We start from the raw sequence: 10,144 nt of genomic DNA on the forward strand, positions 1-10,144 counted from the left end.
TTAGGAAAAGAATAAGGGATAGACAGCCTATTCCAGTGTTCTTGGGCTTCCCTGGTGGCTCAGATGGGAAAGAATCTGCCTACAATGCGGGAGACATGGGTTCAGTCCCTGGGTTGGGAAGCTCCCCTGGAGGAGGGCATGGCAACCCACTCCTGTATTCTTGGCTGGAGATTCCCTATGGACAGAGGAGCCTGGCAGGTTTTAGTCCATGGGCTCGCAAAGAGTCAGACACGACTGAGCAACTAAGGACAGCACAGCACTGAGATGCTGTTGGTAGAGGAAGGGTGAATGAATGCTAGACAAGCCGGCAACAGATAGTCATGACTACATCCTCTCATTGTTCCAGCTACTCGGAAACTCCACAGAGTGGCTAAGAGCACAGCCTGGAGTTCCACTACCTGGGTTAGAATCCAAGCACCACGATTATGAACTGATTGATCTTGAGACCATTATTCAACCTCACTGTGCCTCTATTTCTTGTAAAGTGAAGATAATGATAGCACCAGCCTCATAGGATTGGGATGAGGATTAACTGAGTTCATGTTCGTAAAGCATTTAGAACAAAGATTAGCACTTAGCAAGCGTTTGTTAAAATAAATGTGTTCAGAACTAGCGGGGGATTATGCACAGAGCAGAGGAGCAAATAAATGGTTGTAGACGGGATGGAATGAGTGACACAGCTGGGAGCAAGTCCCCAAACTGTCTAGACTTTCCTTCCCAGCCACTCTATTTCTCAGGGCTGGTCCTTCTGCTCTGGAGTCCATTGTTTTGAGGCTGTTTTCCGAGGAAGCTGGCAGCTGGATGGAGATAAGTCCCCCTTGCCCCCACAACCATGATTAAGATGGGCACTGCCCTAGAAGACATCATTAGAGCAACACCTTGTCTTACAAACTGACAAGAATTCTCTAGTCTGGATCCTGGGGGCCCATCTTCTAGAACAAACGATCTACCTGTGTCACGATCATCTGTATGAAGATTTAGGGCTGGTTTATCTTCAGCCTGTGACTTTTCACGCTTCTCAAGCTGTTCAAAAATGAACTGTAATCAAGCTGATCTATAGATAGACAGCTCCTGTTTCTGAGCATGCTGAATGATGATGGGTGTGTTTATGTATTTGCATAAAGCTGATGGAGGTAGATGGCTAGGGTGTTGGGTTTTATTAAAGATTGGGATGAGGTGTCTCCTCCCAGAATCGGAGCCAGAGAAGGAAAGGTGAAAATAAGAGAGTTGAAAATCAGGACACATTTTAGCTTTTCCAAATGGAAAGAGACTAAATACAAGATGAAGTTTATCAACGCTTGGTCTATAAGGAAAGAGTGAGCTGGTTTAAGAAAGAAACTGGCCAACAGGTGAAGGACAGGTGAAGGGGTGTATGATCTGCCTTTCCTGTCTGCCTCCTCCCTGCCCTTTTCCCGTATACACACTAGAAGAAGATGTACTCGGCTCTGTTTGCTATGTACAGAGATATTTAGATATGCAAATGAGTACAGCTTGTTAATGCGCCAAGGGTGATTACACTGTGGGGAGCCGCCAGCCCTGGCTGAACAATAGGTGAAGGGACGCCAGGTGTCTGTGGCGGGGTGGGGGGAAGGGAGGTTGGATTATTTTAAGCCCCCTCCCTGCCCTGGCCTCAGTGCCACAGACCTGACTGCTAAATGAAAATGTTGGGGTAAATTCTTCCTTCAGTTCCTTCTGGGTCCCAGACTCTAAATCTAATGAGTTGGGACTTCCCTGTGGTCCAGTGGTTAAGACTGCATGCTTCCAATACAGGGGGTGCCAGTTCCACCCCTGGCGGGGGCTGGGGAACAGATTCCACTGCCGCAGGGCACAGCCAAAAGATTTAAAAAACAGAAGTTTAATAAAAAAACAAATAAGATAAGAAGTAGGAGACCAGCTAAGACAAGGGTCTCATCAGGTAGGTGCCCCAGAGGCTACAGAAATTGGCAGGGGCAGGCGGCCAGGAAGGGTAGACAGGCAGTCAGTGAATCATGTGGCTTCTTCAGGTGGGAAGGACAACCTAGCAAGTACAACGTAATTTGGGAGGATGAGTGGGAATCTGAGGGGTGGGCAGGTCACTTTGTGCCTGTTTGGGCAGCATTTGGTTGAAAGGTGCTGATTGGGAAATCTACGTACTTTTCAGAAGTCAGGGCAACGTTTTGCAGTGGGAAGCAGGAAGGAAGAGACTGCGCTTTGGACTTCTAGCAAGAGATGCTCTATATTATTAAAAAGGGTAGACTTTGGGCACTTCAATGATAGTCCAGTGGTTAAGACTCCCTGATCCCAGTTTAGTGGCCTGAGTTTGATCCCTAATCAGGGAACTAAACCCCATATACTGCAACTTAAAGGTCTCATATGATGTAACGAAGATTGACAGTCCTGTTTGCGGCAACTAGGACCCAGTCTCATCCAACTCTTTGTGATCCCATGGACTATAGCTCACCAGACTTCTCCGTCCATGGCATTCTCCAAGCAAGAATACTGGAGTGGGTTGCCATTTCCTTCTCTGGGGGATCTTCCCAACCCAGGGATCGAACTCGGGTCTCCCACATTTCAGGCAGACTCTTTACTATCTGAGCCACCAGGGAATCCCATAACTAGGACCCAGTGCAGCCAAATAAATAATATTTTAAAAGAATAATAATAATAATAGGCCTTCCCTGGTGGTTCAGTGGTTAAGAATTTGCCTGCCAATGCAGGGGACATGGGTTCAATCCCTGCTTCAGGAAGATCCCACATGTGGTGTGACAACTAAGCCCGTTCGCCACAACCACTGAGCCCACGCCTAGGGCATATGGTTCACAACAGGAGAAGCCACTGCAATGAGAAACATTTACATCACAACGAAGAGTAAGCCCCATTTGCCACAACTAGAAAAAGCCCGAGTCGAACAATGAAGACCAGTACAGCTGATAAATAAATAAAATTTTAAAAAGATAGTAACCTTAAAAAATAATAACAAATACATTTTTTTTTAAGTCTGTGAACTTTAAGGTCTGTGAACTTTGTACAGACCTGGGTTTGTTGAGCCAGATTCACCGGACCTGTTTTATCCACGAACCCTAGATAAGTAGGTGCATGGCTAACCGCTCCTTGCTGATAAGATACAGAACTTGGCTTGTCGTATATTACAGCACTGACAGCCACTTGAGGGTAACCTAGCTTGGGAGGCAATTACAGAATTCTAGTTTGGTCGGGCAGATGCTCCAGAGTGAACATCCTGGGTCAGGAGGAGTGGGCCAAGCCCAGTCAGCTTGAACAGGTTCTGTAATGCATTTTTTAAAGCTTTTATTTAGTTAGTTATTTTTGGCTGTGCTGGGTCTTCCCTGCTACTTGCAGGCTTTTTCTAGTTGCGAAGAGCAGGGTCTACTCTCCAGTTGTGGTACACCGGCTTCTCACTGCGGTGCCTTTTCTTGTTTCAGAGCACAGGCTCTAGGCAAATGGGCCTCAGTAGTTGCAGCTCAGGGGCTCATTAGCTGTGGCCCATGCAGGCTTCAGTAGCTGTGGCACACGGACTTAGCTGCTCTGCAGGATGTAGAATCTTCCTGGACCAGGGCTCAGACCCATGTCCCCGGCATTGGCAGGTGGATTCTTCTCCACTGTGTCACCAGAGAAGCCCTGTAATGAACTTTTTGAACTGTTGTTCTGTGAGCAATAAATAGGACACTGTCATTTCCTATCAGCTTCCCAGTCTTGGTGACACCCAAATAAAGAAGCATGGGCTTTACTCCCAAAGTGAGATGTCTCTGCCTGAACGTTTGCAGATTCCCAGGGAAGGCTTGAAGCTGTCTGAAAACAGCCTAAGCCTTTGCTAAGTCCTCTCAAATCCCTTATATCTGCTGTGTGCCTGGATTGCTCCAGGATGAGGACATGTCCCCAACCTTCTATTAAGGACATTCAACTTTGTACCATGCCACTAACAGCACCACTCAACCCTGTCTATAAATATGGATGCTATGCTAACAAGACGTCTTGCTAATTTAATGATAGTGGAGTACAGGCTTACGTGCTGCTCACATACACAGAGAATGGTATTGAAAAACGGGAAAGATAATTAGAGTTTAATAAATGGTAATTGGCTTCTTGCTACTGCATGTGTCGGGGGTTGGAGAAGGCTAAAATAGAGTGGGGCCCTTCCAGAAAGTGAAATGGAGAGAGTTAGTCTGCCATGACCACTTTAATTCTAATATTGTCCAGGACTGACGTTAATTCTCCTTTATCTATGGATCCTCTTTCCTGAAAATACCCCCTGTGCAACATGAATGGAGGAAACAATTAAATCATAAATATTTATCACTGGGACCAAATTTAACTAGAGTCACAGGACAAAAAGGCCAGGGGTCCAGAAACAAAGTAACACTGAGAAGTAAAACAATGATCCACAACATTCAAGAGAAATACAATCATCATATTCGCTTGAAGGAGTATCTGAATTATCTAAATAATTGTTCCCACCGTCTTTTTGGTCTGGTAGTAAAGACTTGGCTAATAGATCCAGTAGTAAAGACTAGAAGTGATGAGGATGCAGACAGAATTGACAGGAAGCCCGGTTCAGCCTGAATCCCCCTCAACCTCCCAGAGACTGGCTCAGTCAGGAGCTGGGGACTTTTTGGAGCTGGTGTCCAGAAAACAGGCAAAGCTTTAAAGTTGCAAAGTCCAACAAACCAGAAATGCAGCCTGACGGGAACTAGCAAAGTTGTATGTGTAAAGCCAGGAAGCTGGAAGAGCAGGAAACACAGAATTAAGAGGTGTATGTGTGTATAAATAAGTAAATGGGTAAAACAATTGCCTACACCAAGGGTTCCCAAACATGACTGCACTTGATATTCACCTTTGAAGAGGTTCTAAACTTGGATTCTTGGGCCCCACAATAGACCAAGAGAGTGGGATTTCCTGGAGCAGCGGCAGCCTGCTGGGGTGCACATGGTAGGGATGATGTAATTTACCAGGCCCTGGAAGTCTCTACTTTACAAGGCAGCAACTTAGAAGAAAAGCTATGACTAACCTAGACAGCATATTAAAAAGCAGAGATGTTACTTTGCCAACAAATGCCAGTCTAGTCAAAGCTATGGTTTTTCCAGTAGTCATGTATGGTTGTGAGAATTGGAACATAAAGAAAGCTGAGTGCCAAAGAACTGATGCTTTTGAACTGTGGTGTTGGAGAAAACTCGAGAGTCCCTTTGACTGCAAGGAGATCCAACCAGTCCATCCTAAAGGAAATCAGTCCTGAATATTCATTGAAGGACTGATGCTGAAGTTGAAACTCCAATACTTTGGCCTCCTGATGCGAAGAACTTACTCATGGAAAAAGACCCTGATGCTGGAAAAAATTGAAGGCAGAAGGAGAAAGGGACGACAGAGGATGAGATGGTTGGATGGCATCACCGACTTGATGCACATGAGTTTGAGCAAGCTCCAGGAGTTGGTGAAGGACAGGGAAGCCTGGGGTGCTGCCGTCCATGGGGTATCAAAGAGTTGGACACAACTGAGTGACTGAACTCAACTGAACTTTACTTAGATGCCTGAATGATCCATCACTTGAGATTCATTTGGTGCCCATTTGTGTGTTCATTTGTCAAACAGATTTCCCTTGGCAGGCAACACAGTTGTTCCCAAGCTTGCTGTAGAAATTAGGAAAAGCTAATTGTGGTGGATATGAAATCCCGTACATTATTTGATACTCTTCCCTTCGAGAGGTGGAACTCAACTCCCTTCTCCTTGGAGTATGTGTTGGACTTAGTGACTCACTTCTTTTTTAAGATTATTTTTTAATGTGGACCATTTTTTAAAGTCTTTATTGAATTTGTTACAATATTGTTTCTGTTCTATGGTGTTGGTTTTTTAACAGCCGAGGAAAAGAGTCCAGGAAGTTTTATTTGTCCAAGATCCCACATGGGATACTAGAGCCCAGACTCTGGGTCTCTAGATTCCAAATGTGACCGCTTTGGTCCACAGGAGGAGACTGGTAGGAACACAGGGACACTAGGAAGTCTCCCTATTCATTGTTGAGAATCCTTCACTTTGAAATACAGATACTTGGGGTAAGCATGAGGGTTGAGGACAACAGAGTTGTGGCATCAAGCTTACCACCCTCTGCCTTGCTCAGAATTGCAATAGAATTCTGAGAGCAAATACTATCTCCCATAAACTACAGCAGCAAAGTCTAACAAATATTTAAGTGACCCCTTCAGATCCTTAACGATGCTATAAATGCAATCCTGGTGTGATTTACAAAGCTATTAAAATACATGCTTCCCCTAAAATAAACACTGCTACCTCTCAGCATATGTTAGCTTGCATAATATAAGCACAAACTTACCTAAATCAAAGATGAAAAAGGTGGGAATGAGGGCGTATACACGAATGACTTGGGTGTGTGTGTGCCTGGAGGACATCTAAGGAGAGGTGGTATTGTGGTCTCGAAGCCCAGGCCCTGCTCCTCATTTGCAGAAATGCCTCCAGGACCCGATGTCCGGCTGTGACACTCCATCCATGAATTGCACCTTATGCACAGAAAAGCACTTCTCCAAATGTTAGCCCCAACCTTTCCCCATGGTTCAGCTCACACGGAGATCCCCGCTTGGGTTTTTACCATTTCTCATGTCACAGTGATGTCTGCAAGGCCCTGGATGACAGGAGGCTTTGGAGCAGGGGAAGGCACGATCAGATCTGTTAATCACACCTCTGAAGTATGGACTTTGGGGGTGAGATGGGAAGAAGTATGATCTCAAGGCCTGAATTTAATTCATCTTCAAATCACAGCCCTTTGATCTGCTACATCTGCTCATTATGTGAGAGAGAACATTTGAGAAGACATCCAACAGATGTGAGACAATGCCCAGGGGTCATCAGACTCAATGAAAGAGCAATGGGAAAGAGTTTGCACATGTCCATCTTATTCTCTGTGACATCCTTAGGGTCTACCTTGGGTGCCTGACACACGCAGTATGCTAGAAATAAATGTAGAAGGAAAGGAGACATAGGCAAAAGGAGGGAGGAAAGAAGAGGAAGAGAAATGGAATTTTGAATAATCTAAGCCACTAGATTACGAGTCTTACAAAATAGAACTCATATAAAGATACCTAGAAAGCGCCTGGCACAGATTAGGTCCTCCATTCCATAAGTGTTTGAAGAAAGAGAGAAAGAGGAAGGAAGGAAGCAAGGAAAACAGGGAGTGAGGCAGGAAGCAAGAGAAAGAAGCAAAGAGGAAGGAAGGAAAGAAAGGGCAAAAGTTTGGTTATTTCCCTGAGGATGAATGGCCCTGGAGCTTGGGCGCATTGAGCACAGTACGCAGGGACAGCGGGACGCTGCCTGAATCATTCTTTATGTCCCAGGTTTTCATCATTTACCATCTCCACTTAGGGGATTAATTCCCTGGGAAGTGCACCCAGTAACACACCAGCTAGTCAGACAACACAGATCACAGCAGCTAAAGTTGTAATTCCTCCCCCATCGATAGCGCTTCAACAAAAAGAGGAAGAATGGAGCAACTGAAAACTTCCATTCAGTCAGTAACAGTAAGTTACAAATGACTTAGGGCGTGCAGAGCAAGTGAGAGGTAGGCAGAAGGAAGATGGGAAGCCATCCCATGCTCTTTATGCCGGAAGATCCAATCAAGGTGTACACCATGAACTCACTTAGATTTTAGGCAAATGATTTAAATTTTCCAATTTAGAAGACAAAAGTTTTTTAAAACCAAAAAAAAATGTCTTTGGGGGCTGTGCATGGCATGTCAGAATTCTGTCTCCTCCACTGGAATGGCAGTCTTAACCAATGAACCAGGAATCTGCTGTTACCAAGCTCACCAGGGGCTGTGGACGTGCAGGTGGTTGATGGAGATGGGAATTGTTCGGCCTGTGGTTTTTCAGCTTTTCCTGAGCACCCAGGCCTCCTGCCTTCAGCCTGGTTGGCCTCCTGGGGTCTTCTCAGAGCTAGGGACTCATTAGCTCCTTGGCCTTCAGTTTTCCTCCTCAGATACTTGTCTACGCTCAGCCACCAACCTCCCTCAGACCATCTCCCCTGCCCCTCTGGGGATCTGGATCCCAGGGATGCTGACCACAGTGGCCTGCTAGGCCCAAAGCTCCTCAGGGTCAAGGCTCACTCTGGCTGCTGGCTTCTCCCAGGGCATTCTCAAGGGTTAGCATCTTGGAGACTAGATCTCTAGAATCGAATGGAATTCTCACATTTTCTCTCTTGCTACCCAGTGACTGAGAGACCAACTCACAAAAAGCTGATTAATAAATCAGAATGTTACTGTGTTTCAAAAATACCTACCATTCATTGGGCCCCTAACTGAGTGCCAGGTGCTGGGTTAGGCCTTTCTTACAATATCTCCTCAGAGTAGAACTTATTAAACCCCATATTACAGATAAGGATGGAAACCGAAGCTTAGAGAGGAATTCACAAACTAATGAGTGAAGGAGACAGTCTTACTCTAAAACCCTTACTCTTTCCTCTACCCCACTCTGCCACACAATCCAAAAGCTGTCAGAGTGGAAGCTGGCCCTACCAGGAGGAGGACCAAGTACATCTGCAACCAGGACACCTCTTCCTATTAGCAAGACCCCTGGGAACTAAGGGCTTCCCAGCTGGCTCAGTGGTAAAGAACCCACCTGCCAGCGCAGGAGATGCAAGAGACATGAGTTCAATCCCCGGGTGGGGAAGACCGCCTGGAGTAGGAAGTGGCAACCCACTCCAATATTCTTGCCTGGAAAATTCACTGGACAGAGGAGCCTGTCAGGCTATAGTCCATGGGGTCGAAAAGAGTCAGATACGATTTAGTAACTGCGCACACACGCACGCACTTGGAAGTAAATTATAATTTGACGATCACCACAAAACCCAAGTCAGGGGATGGTGATCTGGAGGCATTGTCCACAAAGCCATGAGCACGCTAACCTTGACCCAGAACAGAACTCTGCTCTTTAGTGACCTGAACGTTGGCCTCTCCCTAACACAGCGCACTCTCCCCTTGCAGAATGTTGGATAAACCTCGGCAGATTTGTTGTGTCTCTGCTCCATGATCTGCACGGTCAGTGGGGAAAACAGACTCTGGACACCAACCCAGGTTCAAATCTAGGCTCCACTGTTCATTAGCCATGTGACCTCAGACAAATCACTTCTGCTCAAGCTTCAGGGTTTTCACCCAAAGTGAACGTATGTAAAACTCAGAGCCCCGAGCCCAGTGATGGCCGCTTCCCCTCCCCCTCCTACAGACGCAGCATTTCTCCAGGCCCTTTTCTCTAGTCACATTCCAGTCCTGAGGGCTGTCTCTGCTCATGTTTATAGGACTTGGGTAATTGTTAATCCTCCCTCCCTGCCCTCTGTCCCCTTTGCCCTTAATCCAAACAGGCATATGATCAGGTCCTGGCCCAGACACAGGGTAGATATAAAAAGGACATTGTGTCTGAAACTGGGAGCCCAGAGTTACTTGGGGCGGGGGTGGGGGGGTGGGGTGTGTGGGGGGGTGGATTTCTACCTCCCACGGTTGACTAATCAGGCTCTGATAGTCACATGGGGACCCATGACCCCTACCCTACCCCCAACCCTGATGGCCTCCCAGCTCACCGCAGCCTGGACCAGCTCCTTGAGGCAAAGCGGCTTCCCCCTGCCTGGATCTCGGTCAGCGTCATGGCAACCTTGCTCTGTTCAAGAGTCATCTTCCTAAAAAGTTAGGGAGGATGTAAATTCCTAAATCAAACCCTCTTTACTTCTAATGATTGTCATTGTTTCAGAGGACCTTATATTGGCTTATATTCACCAGACTGTGTTCCTTTAAGTTGTGAGGGCAAAACTAACATCTATTGAGTTTTTACCACATGCCAAGTGAATTATTTCATCATACGTGTATTATGGCATATGCCCAATCATGCCTTAGAACGAGATCCAGTGTGAGAGGCTAATACAGTGTGGGAGGGCTAATATACGTGAATTGTTTCATTTCATCCTCCTAACAATCTTGGAAGGTGGGTATGGTTTCTACCCCCAGTCCAAAGATAAAAATTAGCATTTATAAAGCACTATGAGCAGGTGGCATTTCCCATGTTTTAAGTTCATCAGCTCATTGCAGATACTCCGGTCAACTCCTTTTACGAGACTCAGAGAGGTAAAGCAAGTGGCCTGGGTCACACAGGCAGCTGCCATTCAT

The sequence above is a fragment of the Capricornis sumatraensis genome, chromosome 8, assembly GCF_032405125.1.
Source record: "Capricornis sumatraensis isolate serow.1 chromosome 8, serow.2, whole genome shotgun sequence".
NCBI lineage: Eukaryota > Metazoa > Chordata > Mammalia > Artiodactyla > Bovidae > Capricornis > Capricornis sumatraensis.